Source organism: Bos indicus, chromosome 13, assembly GCF_029378745.1.
Source record: "Bos indicus isolate NIAB-ARS_2022 breed Sahiwal x Tharparkar chromosome 13, NIAB-ARS_B.indTharparkar_mat_pri_1.0, whole genome shotgun sequence".
NCBI classification, from domain to species: Eukaryota; Metazoa; Chordata; class Mammalia; order Artiodactyla; family Bovidae; genus Bos; species Bos indicus.
In genome coordinates this window covers 77,298,987-77,316,977 of record NC_091772.1, presented here as the reverse complement: position 1 = coordinate 77,316,977, position 17,991 = coordinate 77,298,987, and the positions used below count along the sequence as shown (strand labels likewise).

The following is a 17,991-nucleotide window of genomic DNA, read 5'->3' as shown; positions in this document are numbered from 1 at the left end:
GGTGGACTTCCTGGCCGTCCAGTGGTTAGAACTCTGTGCTTTCACTGCAGTGCCCCGGGTTCAATCCTTGGCTAGGGAACTAAGATCTCGAAGTTACACAGCACAGCCAAAAAGAAACAAAGAGCAGTTGGTCACCTTCGCTGATCAGAGCAGCATACTTAATTCTTTACAACACTAAGGCGAGTCCTATGAGTCTTTAGATGGGGAAGCTGAGAAAGGGTGTCTTCAAACTACTAATTCTCATGACCCCTAGGTCAAATGGGAACTTGTTCCTATTTAACTAAGAGGAAAACTGGGCCCAGCTGTATTGATGCCCAAGGCATAAGATAACCTCCAAGGATTGTGTTGGGGCTGCGGGATGGGGAAGAGAAATACCCCCTCAATATATAGAAGGAGGGAAGAAAGCTGAGACTGGAAGTCACAGGCCCATCAGCTGGGTCACCAGGGGTGACAGTGAAATGGGTCAAAACGCTACCTTCTACTTTTAAACCTTTGAAGAGATTGTCTGATTGTGCAGAGACCTCAGCACCGGGTTTAGGGAAACCTTTCTGTGCTCCTTTACCCAAGTGAACTATAGGATCTAGATTGCTTGAAAGTTAGAAAGAAAAATAAAATTAACCTTTAGCAGAGGGCTGGGCAGAATGTTGCTTAGTACTGTCTTGCTACTGCTGCTGCTAAGGCACTTCAGTTGTGTCCGACTCTGTGTGACCCCATAGACGGCAGCCCACCAGGCTCCCCCATCCCTGGGATTCTCCAGGCAAGAACACTGGAGTGGGTTGTCATTTCCTTCTCCAATGCATGAAAGTGAAAAGTGAAAGTGAAGTTGCTCAGTCATGTCCGATTTTTCCCGACCCCATGGACTGCAGCCTACCAGGCCCCTCCGTCCACGGGATTTTCCAGGCAAGAGTACTGCTGCTGCTAAGGCACTTCAGTTGTGTCCGACTCTGTGTGACCCCATAGACGGCAGCCCACCAGGCTCCCCCATCCCTGGGATTCTCCAGGCAAGAACACTGGAGTGGGTTGCCATTTCCTTCTCCAATGCATGAAAGTGAAAAGTGAAAGTGAAGTTGCTCAGTCATGTCCGATTTTTCCCGACCCCATGGACTGCAGCCTATCAGGCTCCTCGGTCCATGGGATTTTTCAGGCAGGAGTACTGGAGTGGGGTGCCATTGCCTTCTCCGTAGTACTGTCTTACATGGGTACTAAATGGACAGTGAGGTTCCTTTGACTGTTTTTGGTGTCCTAAAATTCAGGTTTCTTGTATTTTTTTTTTAAGACTACATAAAAGTGCCTTTTAATTTAGCTAATTTATTATTTTATATACAGATTATAAGGAAAATAAAAAATCTTTTTTAGATCAATGGGGGAAAATAATAAAATCTTTAACTCAATATTACTTTCTCATCAACAAGCTGTTATTTCAATTGTTTTTTAATTATTTTCTTTTTTTCCCCTAACTTTAAACTTTTTATTTTGTATTGGGACATAGCGGATTTAACAATTTTGTGGTAGTTTCAGGCCAACAGTGAAGGGACTCAGCCATATATACATGTATCCATTCTCCTCCAAACCCTGTTCTCATCCAGACTGGCAAATAACATTGAGTAGAATTCCATGTGCTATACATGGAATTCCATACGTAGGTCCTTCCTTGTATTTCATAAGGAGCCAAGTCAGGAGGCTTGCCCGATCCGGAAAAGGGAGTCCTCTATGCCCGGGGCAAGGTCCCAAAGCACTGTTTGGAGCAGCCCCATCAGCCACTTGATATCATGAACTCATGCAAATTAAACTATATTGCCCTGGCAAGAGAGATTGAGCAATAGTTAGATTGAGAGATCCTGAGAAAGAGATAGAGAAACTATTTTTAAAGAGTAAGGACGCAGTCCTAGAATAAGCAAGAGAGAACGTGCCTGGACATCAGCAGCCCCTTCGTTTACTGTTCCCTCAACCTCCAACAACGTGTGCGGTTCTTAACTGTGGCTGATTCAACGTTCCCCATGCGCAAACCTCAATCTCTTATATGAGGGCTGCAAAACACTACTTAGTTCATCTAAAACTCGGCGAAAGAACTAAAAACCCGGCCCTTCTTGCCTTTTAACTCATTATAAAAGTTGGGGCTTTTATTGTGTTTTACTCTCCTTAGAACGTAAGTTCCATGAGGGGAGGGGTTTTGTCTGATCACCACTATATTCTCAGCCCTCGGAGCACTGTTCTGCACGTAGCCGGCGTTTCATAAACATTTACGAAATGAGGAATTGAGAGGCGAGAAAGGAGTAACGCAGGTCGGAGGAGACGATGACGGAAAGGGGAAAAGGGAAGAACGAAGCGGAAGGAGGAAAGAAGGAAGGCCCAGCCTCCGTTCCTCTCCAGCGGGCAACCCACACCTCCCCCCCCCGACCCCCAGAGGACTACAACTCCCAGCAGGCCCCGGGCGCCTAGGGCTGACAGGCGGGGCCGGCCCGGCTCCAGCCAGCCCGGTTCCCGTCGCGCCTCATGTGACGGCGGCTGCCGCAGCGCCCGCCGGGACCTGTAGTATGGGCCGCAGGTGGGGGTGGGGTTGGGCACGGAGACGGGCGGGGGCCGGGAGGGCGGGCGCAGGCCCCTCCCCCGTCACTTCCTGCGGGGCTGCGGGCGCCGGGGCGGCTCTTCAGCGTTTGCGCCGGCGGCGGCCGCGTCTGGCTCGGCTCCCCGCCTCCCTCAGACCCCCCCGGCCCGGCGGCGCCCGCCTCCTTTGCGGCCACTCCGCCTCTCCCAACCCGACGTCCCTTCCTTCTGCCCCTTCCTCCTTCCCCTCCTCGCCGCCGCCCAGGACCGCCGGCCGGGGGACGAGCCCGGGGCAGCAGCCAGGTGAGACGGCCGGGCCTGACGGGGCCGCGGGGGCCGGTGGGCCGCGCGCCTGGGGCTTAGGCCGCGGCGGGCCTGCGCGCTCTCGGCCTTGCTCGGCGCCCCCTCTTCACCCCCCGCCCGGGCCTCTCTCTCCCGCCCGCGGGGCCTTCCCGGAGGAGGCGGGCTCTTCCGCGCCCCCCAGCCCCCGGGCGCCCCGCGCGGCCTGGACCCCGGGGCGCCCGCAGCCACTCCGTCCCGCGCTGGGCGGCCCAGAAAACAGGTGCCACGCCGCCTTGCTTCATTCCTTTTCCTCGCGCGGCGTTGCCGAAGTTATTCTCGGGGCCGGGGCGGGAGGGGTGCGGGGGGGTCCCCCCGCTTCCAGTCCCTGGGGGTCCGGGACACCCAGATCACCTCAGCCGGGTATGGAGCGTGATACGAGCCTGGCCCAGGTGTCCGACGCGGGGGTTGTGGGGCAGATCCCAGCACTGTCCCCCCCCTTCGGCAAGTCGCTGGAAGTCTTTTGTGTTTTGGTTACTGAAAAAAAGGGGGGCGAATGCCGTCCCTGCCTCCGAAGGCTGGTAGGGTTCAGTGAAACGGGGCGTGGGAAGCGCTTATCAGGGTGCCAGACCCACAGCGTGTCCCAATACACCGCCTGCATAGTTTATTAGCGTGATATTAGGGTCAAACTTAATGGGTAGAGAGATTGGACCAGAGTTGACCTACCTACCCGTTTTGGGTTTCCTTAGAGGCGGAAACGTTTCAGCTTCGTGCCCACCGCCAGCGCCGGGGCATTGTTTTGGGGTGGTCAGCATCTGAAAGGGGCGTCTGTTTCATGGGGACACCCTGAGCCGGCAGTCTGTGAAAGATAAGTGTTGTTATTTCCATCTCCTCCGCTGAGTCAACTGCAGGATTTTCACCAGTTCCCTCAAGTCTATGAGCAACCTGTCCTTTTTTTTTCTTTCCCCCTGCCCATCATCCGGCTTCTTGTTGTCATTCCATTTCTGGGAAAGTTTCCTTGAGTTTAGCAAACCATTCTGGAGCACTTGCTGTGTTTGTCAGGCTCTGGAGGGAGGGTGTCCGTGTCCGGAGCTGGAAAAATGTCTTGTCTTTTCTTGCTGCTGCATCTCTAACTTCTGACTTTTTTTTCCCCTCACCGCAGCTTTGCTTTTAAGTCCCCTCTGTCCCCGCGGGCCGGCCTTGCTTTTAAGCCCTTGCCCCACCTCCGTGTTGCAGTGTTGCTTATGTGGACGTTTCCTTCTGTTCGGCGAAGATGTGTGCTTCCGTCTGTTCTGCCTCTGTTCTCTGGCTGAGGGACGTTTTTAAGGTCACTCTTGCCCTTTTGCTTGTCGCTTTCATCGTTTAGAGGGTGGTGGAAAAAGAGACCAGATTTTTGGTTGATTTTGGACTTTTCAGGAATCAGTGTGCTTACCAAAGGTAGATTGCACTGCAGCTTGTTGAAGTCAAAACTAGTGGTGGTGGAGGGAGCTTCAGTCATCCTGGTCACGGGTGAGATTTTTAGTTTTTAATTTTTATTTCTTTTGTTGGTGGTGATTATTTAGTTGCAGCATAATTGCTTTCCAGCGGTTGTGTTAGTTTCTGCCGTACAACCTTGTGAATCAGCTGTATGTGTGTCTATATCCCTTCCCTTCTTAGCCTTCCTTCCAACAAGTGGGATTTTTACACAGCAGCTTGATTTGAAGATACTGAGTTTCTTTTAATTCTGTTTTCAGTTGTCCAGTTGTCCCCTTCATTAAGGAAACTCAGTTTATGGGGGTTCTAACTTATGGAAGAGTGAGGAAGGTGTGTTTGCTCTGCTGACTGACCCTCCTATATCATAGGGTTGTTTTAGGTAGTACATTTCCTTCTGAACTTAAACTTTGATTTACACCCATCTCTCAGTAACACACTGGATTGAAAGTGGCCTCCTGGATTTTGACGTTTTCCTAGAATTTTTTGACACAGTCTTACATCCAAGAAATAGTTTAAAGTCTTTGGATGACTCTCTAAAAACAGCTATACAGGCAATACAAAGCATGTCTTCTGCCATATTCAAAATTGTAGTATTAGGGAAATGACTTTAACTCTGCAGTTGATAATCTAATTTTTAAAAAAACATTTTATTATGGAAAACATACAAAAGTCGAATAGTACAGAGAACCCCCTGAATTGATCATTCACATTTGATAATTATTAACTCATAGCCAAGGTCAGTCTTGTTTCATGTAGTGCCCCCTCCCCCAAACTAGGTTATTTTGAAATAAATCCTGAATATCATACAATTTTACCAGATTGCCCCAGACTCTTAATCTGTCACAAGGTTTACTTTTAGTGGAATCATAGTTCTTATTTTGTTTGTTGGGCTTCTTATCTCTGTTTATACATGATTACTGTATATGGGGGGGGGGTACTTAACCACCCTCAAAGACCTATCCAAAATGCTGCCCTGCTTCTTTGTGTACAATATCAACAGTTCTTGAGCTATTCACTGTAATTGAAAAGCAATCATAAATACATATATCCCTAATCTTGTTTTGGTGGAGGCCTACCTGTTAAACCACTTTTAATGGAGAAAAGCTTTGTGTCAAAGTTAAAGTACAGTTAATAATTCATTATGAAACCTCCAAAGTTTCTTTACAGTAGTTGTGTAAATACACTATCACCTTAGGGTAAGAATTAAGCAAAGGATATTTTATTTCAAAGATTTATTTTAAAGATGGCCACTCCCCACAATCTGCTGTATTTATAAACCAATTTTGTAAATAAGAATGAATTCACAGCATGAATATTCATATTTTTCCTTCTCATCTAAAAAGAGATCTCTCTTAGAATGGAGGTTGACAGGAATATTGTGTTTGTTACTGTTACTTTTGAAATTTCTGGTTATGAACAGTTTTCAACTTGTAGACCTGTCATATCATTATTTCAATTGTTCAGATTTACTTTTGAGCTTAATCAGTTAATTTACTTGTTAGTTACTACAACCTGGGAGATGAGCAGGAATATGCCTGCCTCTTAAAATTAGGGAGGGGGGAAACCCAACCATTTTGATATCTAAGAAAGGACACAAAACATAGTTTATTTTTTAAAAATGCACAGTGTTTCCCAGTAGGCGTTAAGTAAAACTTTTAAATATTTGGAATTGTTACTGTTAGTTCAGACTAAAGTGCTCACTTTTAAGATTCGGCCAGAAAGCCTATTTATATACAGATTATCTTAAGTTTAGAGATGAGCATGACTCATGGAACTTCCCCCTCTGCGATTCTGAAGTCTAAGCCATTAACATTCTGGATATAATTATTAAACATGGGCTATAGCGTGCTGCTTTATCCAGAGTTTCTCTCCAATAAGACTTGACCGTGGGCGGAGGCATAGAGTGGGTCTCAGCTTATGGGGCAGTTTTCTCTGATGTGCTTTGACTGGATGGAGTGAGAAAGAGTGAAATTCACCAGCAGAAAGATGAAACTTTCATGAAAAAGGTATCTTTCTGTAGGATGTCGTATATCAATACTAGAAGCCTAGTTTATGAGTCTCCAAACTGGATCATATTTGATGTCCTACTTAGTAACAAAGAATTGCTCAGTTTGGGGAAATATTAATTTCTCTCCCTCAAATGAGAGCTTTTGGAGTTGCTTTATTTCTCTCAGAATAGGATTTGGCGCCTTCAAAATTATTTAGAGAACTTTTGTTTCCCTTATGTATGTGTACGTATTATATATGTGTGTTCATTGAGTTGTTGTGTAAAATTATTTTTTCAATCAGTAAAGTTCACAAGCTACTATTGTTAAGTTATATTGGTGCTGCTGCTGCTGTTGCTGCTGCTAAGTCACTTCAGTCGTGTCCAACTCTGTGCGACCCCAGAGACAGCAGCCCACCAGGCTTCCCCGTCCCTAGGATTCTCCAGGCAGGAAGACTGGAGTGGGTTGCCAATTCCTTCTCCATATATTGGTGCAGATTCACCTAAAAAAAAAGTTTAGAGAATTTTATAGCATATTTTTGTTTCACATTAGATCTGTAACAGATTGTTTCAGATTAACTTCTTGTGACAGAGACCTTTGTAGTTAAAATGCTTCTGGTGAATTTTCTGCATGGGCTTTTCCTTAAATGCTTGGTTTTGACCACGTTTTATCCAAAAAATATAATTTATACATTTAACCATGAGAAGACATTTTAGTTGCTATGGTTATTTTCCCCTAACATTTTGTTATGAAATTTTTCACACATATAACAGTTTCAAGAATTTCAGTGTACACCTCTGTATTTACCACCTACTTTCTGCCATTATTTTACTATATTTGCTTTATCATTTCTGTCTGTCCATCTCTCTTAATTCATTAATCTGCTTTATTTTCAGTACATTTCCAAGTAAATTATAATATCAGCACACAGCATGATTATCTACCAGAGTTAATCTTAATTGAGACAATTCTACAAGGTATTCCTTGATCCTGAAAGCCAAGAGCTTTGTTGACTTTTGTTTCCAAATTTTATTTTAGTTACAGAACTCTTTGCTTTATTTTTTTGGCTGCACTGTGCAGCATGTAGAACTTCCCTGACCAGGGACTGAACCCGTGCCCTCTGAAGAAGAAAACCAGAATCTTAACCTCTGGACCACCAGGGAAGTCCCAGAACTTTGCTTTCTAAAGGGAATTGTTTTAAGAACTTTTTGCATGAAGATGTGCTTATCCATGTATCAAGTATTACAAAGTTTGAGTAATGTTGATCAGATCCTTTCTTCTCACATAAGGAGATAGTAAGATTATAAATATGCAGCTATGTTGATCTTAACAAATGCTGCCAGATGGATGGCTTGGATATATTTTGCTGACAGCTTCATGCTCTGAACTAAAAAATTCTCTGAACTATCAAAGATAATTATTTATTTTAATAAAATGGTAGAATGAGGAAATTACTGCCAATAGCTTGTTTATTTTAAATATGTACATTTCCATAGAAGTGAATAAGGCTGATGTAAAGTGATTTGTGTCACCAGATAAATGGAGGTAGAAGCAAACTCTCTTCAGACTTAATTATATTTTCTGAAATAACACATGTTCAATTGTTAAAGGAGTATATTCAGGGGACTCCCTCAAAGTATATTTACTGAAAACAAAAGTAGGAAAATGTATCCAAGAATGTATTTGCTTTCAATTAAAAATTGGTCTTCTAAATATTAAATCTGTAGCCCATCTGCTTCTGTTTAAACTGGAATCTAATTTGGAAAAGTGTGATGACTTTGTGAGTTTTTAACAGTAATGAAAGCAAAACAGAAAATTGTTTTATCATATAATAGAGGTCATAATTATCCTAGAGGCCTTTTGAAATGTCTGCTGAACTACAAAGTCTAAGAAAACCTATTTAAATGCCCTGGGGTCTTTTCCCAAAATGAAATGGTTGCTCATCAGATTGTGTGTCTACCTGAGGTATCGGTACAGTTGGTTACCCAGTGAGTGTGGGTTGATTTTAATCAGCATGTTCTCTACTTCCATTAAAAAAAAATTTTTTTTACAAGTGGTGTGTAACTGTAAGTTTATATTTATAGATGTTTTATGACTGAGGACAGGATCAGTGAATTTGCTGGACAATTTTTGCTACTATTTATTGAGCTCTTACCATGTGCCAGGTTAGGATTACAGGGTGAGAGTTACTTGATGCAGCAAAGGAATCTGAAAGGTCAGATTGAATTTATTTAATAATATAAAAGCTGCTGTTGATTGAGCTCTTCCTTTGTGCTAGAGGTTGAAGTGGACACTTTATGTTGTATTTCTGATCCTCCTGAGCTGCCTTTGCAGTGAAGGGTTGTAATAGCTGAGGTCCATCCAGGAGGCCCGGTACTGGAGCGGGTCCTGAGCTCCTCCTACTGAGCACGCCGTCTCTAATTATTCTCAGGTGCTTTTTGTTTAGGATGATTGATTCTGCCGGTCAACAGTGCTTTCTTCCCAGTTTTCCCACCCAGGGCAGTTAGGATGAATTTTGTTCACTAAGGCTTTAGACCAATCCGGGAAAAAGTTTGGCTCAGTAATACTCAGTCTTTTAAATGAATGCTGTGTCATTTCCTTGAAGTAGCTTGGATTTACAGTTTCCTTTTATTTGTTGTGATAGATTGCTCCAGTCAACTTATCAACTGTTAGGCTGATTCAAAGGTTGAGGGTAGGGCTTAGAAGTAAATGGGGAGGAGGAGGTTTCCTTAGCCTTTCCCTAAATTATTGCTATAATCTCCCTTCATGAAGTTTATTATAAATGATTGATTAACTATAGACAAGATTGTTGCTAAGAAAACTGGTTTCTTTAGAGTCGCGTTATTCTGCTTTATTGGAAATGAGTTAACTAAGCCTCTAACTTTATAGAGCTGTTGCCCTCTCTGGTTCCCAGCCATTTCTAACATTCATTTCCTGGCTGACGGTACTCAGAATATTTAATGTAACTTTCTATTTGGTATTGGACTGCCTCTTAAACAGTTTTTTTTTTACTTTCTTTGAATCGATGATCCCCTGAATGGGAAGCCTCTTTGGTTCTCCAACTCTGCAGTCGTCATCTCTTATGGCTCATCTTAAAAGGCTAGATCAGTGAAACTAAGTGTGCCTTTGGTTTTGGCGTTTTAGTGAGATGGTATTTGAGTTTCCATTCTGTGTTTAATCTCAACCAAGGTGTTGTAAGTGTGTCTCATTAATCAGGAAAAGGTGTTGGAAATAGGTCTTTTCTGGGAAGGGAGTGAGCAGATAATGCTTCTTAAGTGGTTACTGTATTAGCTCCTCTCAGGCAGGAGCTTTGGGATCTACCTGCTGCTAAGTCACGTCAGTCATGTCCGACTCTGTGCAACCCCATAGACGGCAGCCCACCAGGCTCCCCCGTCCCTGGGATTCTCCAGGCAAGAACACTGGGGTGGGTTGCCATTTCCTTCTCCAATGCTTGAAAGTGAAAAGTGAAAGTGAAGTCGCTCAGTCGTGTCCGACCCTCAGTGACCCCGTGGACTCCAGCCTTCCAGGCTCCTCCGTCCATGGGATTTTCCAGGCAGGAGTACTGGAGTGGGGTGCCATTAGATCTTGTCTAATTCTCGCACATTTTTTTCTTTTTTGAAGTCCATGCTTTCTATAGATTAAAATTAACTGAGGCATGAATTTTCTACCCTTGCAGATTCCATCCTGATACAAATAGGGCCACTGTCTGCCGTTGCCATTGTGATTTGGTATAAAGTGCTAGGTGGTCCTTTCCTCTGTTAGCAGAGAATTTATATGTAATAATAAGTCTGATTATTCTTGGATGCTCATGTTCTTTGTTGCACAGTTTAACCTGCTCCTTGAAGCTCCATGACACTTTACCTAGATGACAGTCAAATATGGTTAGGTAAATAAGTTTCCTTTTGGTTTGTCGTAGAATGAACCTTTAGAGTCTGGAACAGTTAGAGGATGACTGCCTCAGGGAACTATTTTTCCCTATTAACTCAGAATTTATTAAACACCAAACAAAAAAGAATAAAGTAAAAAAATTTTTTGGAGGGGATGAGGTTGTTTTTAAGTTTGTTACAGTCTTTTTTTGCCCGTTTACAAGGCATGTGAGAGCTTAGTTCCCCAACCGGGGATCAAATCCACGCCCCCTGCAGTGGAAGTGTGGACTCTTAACCCCTGGACCCCCAGGAAAGTCCTATATATTTTTTTCTTTCTCAAATAATGTATCTTAAGCATAATTTATTAGTATTATAATGTTGGTTACTGTGTACCCTAAGAAAGTGATGTTTAACAGCTGACTTTGGTGTGACATGTCATCATTTACAAGCATTTCATCTACATTACCAGTTAATCCACCCAGGAATAATATGAGTATGGTTTATTAATCATGTGAAATTGGTGGCAGTAACTCTATTTAACATATTAAAAGGTTGAGCCTACAGAGTAAGTTGCTCAGGATGATTCAGCTGAGCACCAAAATTGGGGCCCAGCCTCAGATCCCCAGTCGAGAGCTTTCTCGGCCACTCCTTCTGGGTTGGCCTGCCCTCAACGCTTTGAGGGTGCACTATCCTTTGTTTACCAAATAAAATTCTGAGCTGTAATCAAGCTGTTAAAAAAAAACAGGTTTCTGTACCTCACCCAAACAGCCCTGTAATAGCTAGTCTGCCTTATCCTACATCAATGTCTTGCAGCCAAAGTGCCTTTTATATTTTGTTGTGTCTTCTTTAGTGATGAGGTAATGTGTATTACAAATTATGTTACTACTAATTAAAATGCTACTGTAAATTATTTGGAGAAGGCAATGGCAGCCCACTCCAGTACTCTTGCCTGGCAAATCCCATGGACAGAGGAGCCTGTTAGGCTGCAGTCCATGGGGTCGCTAAGAGTCGGACACGACTGAGCGCCTTCACTTTTACTTTTCCCTTTCATGCATTGGGGAAGGAAATGGCAACCCACTCCGGTGTTCTTGCCTGGAGAATCCCAGGGACAGCAGAGCCTGGTGGGCTGCCGTCTATGGGGTTGCACAGAGTCGGACACGACTGAAGCGACTTAGCAGCAGTAAATTATTTATTTAAATTTGTGTGGGTTCAAGGTTGTTCCTATACGAATGTGGAGTCCGTGAGGACAAGAACTTGTGTACTCCTCTCTCCCTAGTGCCCAGAATAGTGCCTACAATGTAGTGGGTGTTCAGGAAATACTTGTTGAGTTGAACACAACAGTGAGTTTAATTCACTCTCTTGCATTCTAGTGTGTTTCTTGAGTGGGAAAGAAAGGGAGTTGGGCTTAACCTATAGTCTTCTGTGCTGCTGCTTGGCGTGAATGCTATAAACATACACGGATAATAACCATGTTGGCTTTGGAAATGGTTGGGGATTTAAAGAAAAAGTTTGCTCATGGAAATGTGAACGTGTATGTGAATCTCAGCTATCACTTACATGTGTTGAGACATTTGAAATCCAGGTGGTTGTAGACTGCCCTTCCCCCACCCCTATTTTCCTTGCTGTTAAGTTGCTGGCAGTTGTTTCTCACTGTTTTCTGAATCTATTAATAGCAGCTGCTTTATTCCATTTGAATTTTTTAAAAATTAATTCATTTTTTTGGCTGTGCTAAGTGTTAGTTGCAGCATGCGGGACCTTTCGTTGAAATGTGTGAATTCTTAGTGGAGGCATGTGGGATCTAGTTCTCCAACCAGGGATCAAACCCAGGGCTCTTGCATCGGGAGCACGGAGTCCCAGCCACTGGACCACCAGGGAAATCCCCCATTTTAGTTTTTTAACTTCAGGTTTGGGCTGGAAAACCAAACCTACCAAAAGCATTCAGCATAGATTTAGATGGGCTTGGATTGAGGAAAGCCCCATTGATCAAAGGCACAGGCTCTGTTAGGTGGCCTTAGACACCTGTTTGGGCTCTGCACAGGCCTTTTCAGTTTCCATTCATGCTAGTCTTTGAATGGGCAAGATTGTGGAACAGTAGGGTTCTAGATTGGAAAATTGTTAGTGTAGTATACTATTTACAGGAAGAACTTGGGTTGTTAAAATACTGTAGAACATTAGAACTCATGATTTTATTTCTGAAATTAGTTGGACAGCAAAGCTACTTTTTATTGCTTATTAATCACAGTAGCAGTGTGTAATTGAAATGAGCAACATTAAAATTATTTTATGTTGTAAGAATGCAAAAAGCATCTCAAGGTAAGGAATTCTGTTTGTTACTGACTATTGGCCATTTAAAGAGGAGGAGCCGCTAGGTAAATGAGACTTGGGAGTTTGAGAGTTAAACTCTTATGTTACCTGAAATCCAGTCCTAAAGAATGATTATGGTTTTAGATTTACCAGAGGTAATGTGTTTTTTCATATTTTGCAGTTTAATATAAGAATACTTGTGTACAGAGTGCCTTTTTGTAAATTTTCCCATGTAATTGCATTTGCATCATCAAGCGTATGGTAAGGACATTTATGCCCTAAAGTATTTAACCAGTAGTTAAAAGAGGGGGGCTGCAAATTTAAAAATCAGACTTGTGTGGTTGGAAAATATTTTATGTCTGGATCCTTTTTTTCCTTTTCGGCCACACCATGCAGCTTGAAGGATCTTACATCCCCAGTGAGCAATCGATTGAGCCCGTGTCCTAGGCGCTGAAACAGTGGAGCCCCAACTGCTGGACTACCAGGGAGTTCCCTTGAGCTCCTTTTAAAAAATTAATTTCCGAGGTATTCATAGTTCGCTTAGCAGGAAGTAATTAAGGCTTAAGAAGGACATTTCTGTTGTCCCTTATGTCTGTGTCTGCGACGCGCTTTGCACCCAGTCGGCTCCCAGGCAGGTGTGTCTTCTAGTAGACGCTATTGTGTGCTGCTGCAAGCCTTGACTTCACGCTTTCAGAAGCTTCCTGGTAAATTCAGCAATGTATATCTTTGTTTTCAGAAAAAGATTGACTCTAGTAAAGTACCATGCTTTCTTATTTTCCAGGAGTTTCCTAATCACGTAGCTAACCTCTCAGAACTGAACCAAAACGACATTGTTGCTGAAGCACTTGTTTTTAAGGTATGCATAGTTTGGCTCTATAATTTCAGGCTTGTTCATAATCTATAATGTTTTTGAATTCTTCAGTGATTTATATGGCAAATGGCTTTTACTTCTGGCTATAATATTAGAGAAACAGAAGAAACTTTATGTAGTTTGATTTCTTTTTACTTTTAGGATTTAATTCGAAAGTAAATACAGGGGAAATTGTTGAAATAATGTAAAACCTTCTAGCCAGCCCTACCATGTACTTTAAATGTAGAGACATGAAAATTGACCACTGAAGCGGCATTAAACATAGCATCTTGGTCATAGAAACTTTATTTAGTTTGCCTTTGATTTAGAGATTTATTTAGAGATTTGCCTTTGATTTTTGCTAAAACCTTCTAGCCAGCCCTACCATGTACTTTAAATGTAGAGACGTGAAAATTGACCACTGAAGTGACATTAAACATAGCATCTTGGTTATAGAAACTTTATTTAGTTTGCCTTTGATTTAGAGATTTATTTAGAGATTTGCCTTTGATTTTTGCTAAACTTGGTTTTTAAGCTGGTGGGAATAATTCAGCATCATTTTCTATTGTGAATGAAGACAAATTCCATTTCCCACTGGCTGCTTTTGATTGTCTCAACCAAAAAAGGTTTACAGTAAGCGTGTTCAGGATTTTACAGTCCTTGATGAGGAGACTGCAAAACACACTGCAAGCACTGGCCCTGCTCTGTGCTCTGTAGCAGTCTCCCTCTAAGAGCTGGAAGCCCGTCAGCAACACCCTCTCTCTGAGGTGGCGATTAGGAGACAAGTGAGCCCTTGCTTTCCTTGGGAATGAGGAAATTGATGCAAAAGAAACTGTCATACAAAGCCCAGGGAAATGGATATGTATGCACTCAACACACTGAATTTGTAAAATACTTTTCTTTTCAAAGAACTGAGTAACTGTTACAGTGCCTCAGGATCCCGTCAGGGTTGTAGCTTTCAGATCACTACAGCTGAGGCTTTGTCAGAGAGCCTTTACGTGGCACTTTGGGCAAACCGAGGCAAGCAAGCAGTGGATTGCCAGGAGCTGGACATAGAATTGCGGTCTGAGTTGGGAGTAGAACTGAAAGCTACAACTCAAAAGTTTGATCTGATTTAACATTGTTGGTTGCTACTTAGCAGCAAAGGGCTTCCCAGGTGGCTCAGTGGTAAAGAATCCACCTACCAATGCAGGAGACGCGGGTTCAATCCCTGGGTCGGGAAGGCCCCCTGGAGAAGGAAATGGCAACCCACTTCAGTATTCTTGCCTGGAAAATTACATGGTCAGAGAAGTCTGGTGGGCTGCAGTCTATAAAGTTACAAGGAGTTGGACACAACTGAGCACACAGCCTTAACAGCAAGGCCGGTTTCTTAGAAACGTAAGTCTTGGCACTGGTCCGTTTTGCCTGAAGATGGTGGTAAATGCTGTTGTGTTTCTAGGTAGATGGCACAGGGCTACAGTCTACAATTTCTCTTCTCTGAAAGGAAAAGCCAGTTAACGGAGTTGAACCAAGCCCCTTCTTATTCAAGATATGGTACACAGTACTACTCTTACAAATCTCCAGCGAATCACAGATGGATATTTTGATTTAAAAACATTTCCATTTTGGGAATGCCCTGGTGGTCCAGTGGTTAGAACTCCTTGCTTTCTCTACCGAGGGTCCGGTTCAGCTGCTGGTCAGTGGATTATAGAAGATCCCACAAGCTGTGCTGCGTAGCCAAAAAAACATACCAACCTCTCAAACCCACTTCCGTATTTACAGAAATAATGTATTTGTGTTGTTTTTAAGAGTTTCTTCTAGAAGAAGGGAGATTGGCGGGGCGGGGAGCTCTTGATAAGGTTTCAAGCCTAGAAAAGAAAGATTTGCAACTTGCTAGGCTGCAGAACGAAATCTTTTTTTTTTTTTTCACTTTAGCCTACGGTATGGTGTGATAGCTTTTCTGTGATAAACAATTAATAATGAATTCTCTTTTAGGAAGTATTTCTTTAAATGGACTACCCAGTGGTTACATTTGTGTGGAAAGAGAGTTGCCCACTGCCCACATGGCATTGGGCCAACTGTGTGAGGGCTGCAGTCAGGCTCTTGTATTGGGTGCAAAGGTCTTGACGAGTCTGGGTTTCCAGGCGTTATTTTTGGCTCACTTTATTGCCTTGCAAGTGATTGTGCCTCAGCATGGCTGTTTGTCCTGTGTCTTTCTCCTGGGCACCAAGTACATTGCTGTCTCTCTCTCTTTTTCCTCTTAAGTAGTTCAGTCATATTTCTTTTGAAGAACCTTTTATTATTGTGTGATTTGGTATATGGGCCTGTTGTTGAACATTATTTGCTTGACATTGACATTGTCTTTTTGGAAATGATTATGTAGGATGATAATGACTGCCGTGTTTCTGTGCTTCTGGTGCTCTGCCTACGGGTGTTTGGATAACCTTTGGAGTCAGTGAAGTGCTGTCTTTGGGGGGTAGGGGGTGGAGGATGCTGCTGGAGGGGAGGTGAAGGTAGGGTGAAGTGGTGGTTGGGGGAGTGAGTTCACTTGCAGAAAACTGTATAACCTCATTGCAGCTAGAAAGATGTCTGGGAGAAGGATCTTGGAAGTAACCTGTTGGATGTAAGGGAATGATGTGGGTATTTTAGGTATATTTCAAGACTTTTATAGGAAAAGTGGTTTGTTCCTTAACTTTTTGTTGTTGTTGACGAAGTTGCTCTAAGTAAAGCCTCTCACAAGCTGTAGAGAACAGATTAATAGATGTACAGTTGGTTGCTTAAAGAGCTCTTCTTGTGTCTTTGAGGAAAAGTTTAACAAGTAGTTCTAGCACTTGAGAATGTATAGTCTGCCATAGAAGAGTTCACATGTAGTAGAGGCTTAATAGATTTTGTTGAATAGTGAATAAATGTATCCTAAAATTGCCGTTGGTACTGCTAAAGCTGTGTTATGGTGAAGCACAGATCCTTCATATCTGTGTACCCATACTATGTAAGATTTATTAAGTTGGCACAGAAGTAATTGTGGTTTTTTCGGATCGTGAATTTTAAATCACTATAACTAGGCTCAAACACATCTTTGTTACTTCAAGTAGGGATCATTACAATCAACATATTTTTGTCAATGAGAAATAAGTTAGTTTATTCCTGTAGCATAAAAATCTGTGCTTCAGGATTCAACGAACTCAGGGAAAGCATTTTCTGCCTCCTGCTGGTTGTGGAAGCGTTTTTCCTGCAAAAAGTTCTCGAGATGCTTGAAGAAGTGGTAGTCGTTTGGTGAGAGGTCAGGTGAATATGATGGAGGAGGCAAAACTTTGTAGCCCAATTCATTCAACTTTTGAAGTGTTGTGCGACGTGCGATTGGATGTTGTGGAAAAGAATTGGGCCCTTCTGTTGACCAATACCAGCTGCAGGCATTGTAGTTTTTGGTGCATCTCATCAATTTGCTGAACATACAGAAAGCTGTAGTGGATCAGACAGGCAGCAGACCACCAAACAGTGACCATGACCTTTCTCTGGTGCAGCTTTGGCTTTAGGAAGTGATTTGGAGCTGCTTCTCAGTCCAGCCACTGAGCTGGTCATCGCCAGTTGTCATATAAAATGACAAATTTATTTAATGACACTTTTCGTCGCATGTTACGATCTGATCGAGAAATGGTTTGTCGTTGGCGTAGAGCAAGAGAAGATGACACTTCCGAACGATTTTTTTTTTTTTTTATTTCTGGTCAGCCCACAAGGCACCCACTTACTGAGTTTTTTCACCCTTCCAATTTGCTTCAAATGCTGAATGGCTGTAGATGGTAGACGTTGAATTCTTTGCAGCCTCTTGTGTAGTTATAAGAGTATCAGCTCTGATGATTGCTCTCAGTTGGTCATCGTCAGCTTCTGATGGCCGTCCACTACACTCATCTTCAAAGCTCTCATCTCCTTTGCAAAACTTCTTGAACCATCACTGCACTGTATGTTCATTAGCAATTCCTGGGCCAAATGTGTTGTTGATGTTGTGAGTTGTCTCCACTGCTTTACAACTCACTTTGAACTTGAATTAAAACTTGCTCGAATTTGCTGTTTGTCTAACATCATTTCCATAGTCTAAATATAAAATAAATAGCAAATGTCGTTCGAAAAAAAAAGTGAGAAATGTGCATTAAAATGATATATTAATACAACATAACCACATTTAAGGATGCATTTCCAGTATCAAATGGCAGGGTTTAACAGGGCAAAATTGCAATTACTTTTGCACTAACCTAATAATAAAGGCAAGAAGGGGAAATACTTAGTGCGGTGTTTTGGCTTTTAAAAGCTTGTCCAGAATTGGGATGACTTTTTTCTTTTCTTTTTCTTTCCTTCCTTCCTTTTTTTAAAAAATACATCTTGTTTGGAAACATCACTTATTACAAAAGGGAATGATGTGTAGATTGCACAAAAGTATGGACACTTATGTGTTAACGCTGTTAAAAAATGGGTATTAGTAATAGAAATGATGTTTTCCCATAATTGCTGAAGTAGATGTTTCATACTGTGCAGTTTAGTAGTCTGTTAGTTGAAAGGGATTGGTACTAAGCAGTACTGTAGGTGGTTCTGTAAACTGTTTCTAGAAGGGTCTGCCTTTTTGTGTATTAAGTCACTCAGGCTGTGCACTCAGTATGGCCCAGTTTTGGTAGATTCATTGGCTGAGTTAGGAATGTGCATTTTGTGCCTGATCACTTTT

The 17,991-nt window shown here is 42.6% G+C and overlaps 1 protein-coding gene across 12 annotated transcripts in view; it reads left to right on the top strand.

Annotated features, from left to right (window-relative positions):
• Nucleotides 1-2,620: 2,620 nt before the first annotated feature.
• The window catches only part of STAU1 (staufen double-stranded RNA binding protein 1), a 61,904-nt gene continuing 46,533 nt past the window's right edge, over nt 2,621-17,991 (top strand). For 6 of the 12 annotated variants that reach the window (XM_070801853.1, XM_070801851.1, XM_070801850.1 and 3 more), the window contains exons 1-3: nt 2,715-2,847; nt 12,848-12,976; nt 13,233-13,307. The gene's annotated coding sequence lies outside the window, so the exon portion shown is untranslated. Of the gene's footprint in view, nt 2,848-12,847; nt 12,977-13,232; nt 13,308-17,991 lie in introns of all 12 variants that reach the window. The other 6 variants (XM_070801854.1, XM_070801852.1, XM_070801846.1 and 3 more) reach the window with 6 other exon arrangements.